A 1978-nucleotide genomic window follows, 5' to 3' on the forward strand; every position below is an offset into this window, starting at 1 on the left:
AAGCGATACGCGGCGGTGGCTGGGTGGGACCGTCCCCGGCCGGTGAGGGGGCGCCTCCCGGCGTGCTGGCCGCGCGGTGCGTGGGCGCACGCGCTACAGCCGGCTGGTGGGGGCGGCCAGTGGCAGGCGCGCCGGCCGACGGACGCGGCAGGCGTCGCAGCTGCGCGCCGGCGCACCCTGCGCGCGGCGCCGTGCGGCCAAAGTAGGTCCTCGCGGGCCCGGTGCGAAGCGCGGTGGACATCTGCAGTGTGCTGGTCCGATTGAGGACTGTGTGCGTTGAGGATGCGCCGCCGCCCGGCGCTCGGCGCCGCGACGCCGTCTGCTGCTCGGTCGCCCCAGCGGTTCTCGCTGGTGGTTTGTATCGCAGCTGTGCGGATGTGTTGGCGTGTGCGCTGTGCTGGGAGAGTTCGCTTCGGCACCCAAGTGGGGCTTTTGTCCTTCTGTGGCGCTGGCGTTGGAGCTGCCGGTCACCGTAGGTGGCGCGTGTTGTCTCCCGCCGGCAATGCCACGACAGCACGCTCCCGGGCCTCTGTCGGCAGCGGCAAGCTCAGTTGGGAGCACGGGTGGTCGCACCGAAAGCGTCTACTCGCCTAACTCCGGGCGATTGCGCCTCTCTCGAACCCGACCAAGTACTTGGGACGGCGCTGCGCGCCGCCGGGACCTGAGAGGGTTTCGAGGTGTATTGTGCAGGGGAGCTCAGCCTCCTCCTGTTTGCAGAATGATTGAGCGGACGCTTGCGTGTTCGCGCGGGCCCCCGGGACACACTCCCGGGCGGCCGGCTGCTCAGCTCTAGTTGACGCAGCTCCCTGGTTGATCCTGCCAGTAGTCATATGCTTGTCTCAAAGATTAAGCCATGCATGTCTCAGTACAAGCCGCATTAAGGTGAAACCGCGAATGGCTCATTAAATCAGTTATGGTTCCTTAGATCGTACCCACGTTACTTGGATAACTGTGGTAATTCTAGAGCTAATACATGCAAACAGAGTCCCGACCAGAGATGGAAGGGACGCTTTTATTAGATCAAAACCAATCGGTCGGCTCGTCCGGTCCGTTTGCCTTGGTGACTCTGAATAACTTTGGGCTGATCGCACGGTCCTCGTACCGGCGACGCATCTTTCAAATGTCTGCCTTATCAACTGTCGATGGTAGGTTCTGCGCCTACCATGGTTGTAACGGGTAACGGGGAATCAGGGTTCGATTCCGGAGAGGGAGCCTGAGAAACGGCTACCACATCCAAGGAAGGCAGCAGGCGCGCAAATTACCCACTCCCGGCACGGGGAGGTAGTGACGAAAAATAACGATACGGGACTCATCCGAGGCCCCGTAATCGGAATGAGTACACTTTAAATCCTTTAACGAGTATCTATTGGAGGGCAAGTCTGGTGCCAGCAGCCGCGGTAATTCCAGCTCCAATAGCGTATATTAAAGTTGTTGCGGTTAAAAAGCTCGTAGTTGGATTTGTGTCCCACGCTGTTGGTTCACCGCCCGTCGGTGTTTAACTGGCATGTATCGTGGGACGTCCTGCCGGTGGGGCGAGCCGAAGGCGTGCGACCGCCCCGTGCGTGCTCGTGCGTCCCGAGGCGGACCCCGTTGAAATCCTACCAGGGTGCTCTTTATTGAGTGTCTCGGTGGGCCGGCACGTTTACTTTGAACAAATTAGAGTGCTTAAAGCAGGCAAGCCCGCCTGAATACTGTGTGCATGGAATAATGGAATAGGACCTCGGTTCTATTTTGTTGGTTTTCGGAACCCGAGGTAATGATTAATAGGGACAGGCGGGGGCATTCGTATTGCGACGTTAGAGGTGAAATTCTTGGATCGTCGCAAGACGAACAGAAGCGAAAGCATTTGCCAAGTATGTTTTCATTAATCAAGAACGAAAGTTAGAGGTTCGAAGGCGATCAGATACCGCCCTAGTTCTAACCATAAACGATGCCAGCCAGCGATCCGCCGCAGTTCCTCCGATGACTCGGCGGGCAG

At 58.9% G+C, this 1978-nt stretch overlaps 1 non-coding gene across 1 annotated transcript in view; it reads left to right on the forward strand.

Annotated features, from left to right (window-relative positions):
• The first annotated feature begins 803 nt into the window (after positions 1–803).
• LOC124752970 overlaps positions 804–1978 on the forward strand; it is a 1909-nt gene continuing 734 nt past the window's right edge. The window contains exon 1 of the ribosomal RNA XR_007012302.1: positions 804–1978. This exon is cut by the window's right edge and continues 734 nt beyond it. This is a non-coding gene — a ribosomal RNA (small subunit ribosomal RNA).

This window comes from Schistocerca piceifrons, unplaced genomic scaffold, assembly GCF_021461385.2.
Source record: "Schistocerca piceifrons isolate TAMUIC-IGC-003096 unplaced genomic scaffold, iqSchPice1.1 HiC_scaffold_51, whole genome shotgun sequence".
Taxonomy (NCBI): Eukaryota; Metazoa; Arthropoda; class Insecta; order Orthoptera; family Acrididae; genus Schistocerca; species Schistocerca piceifrons.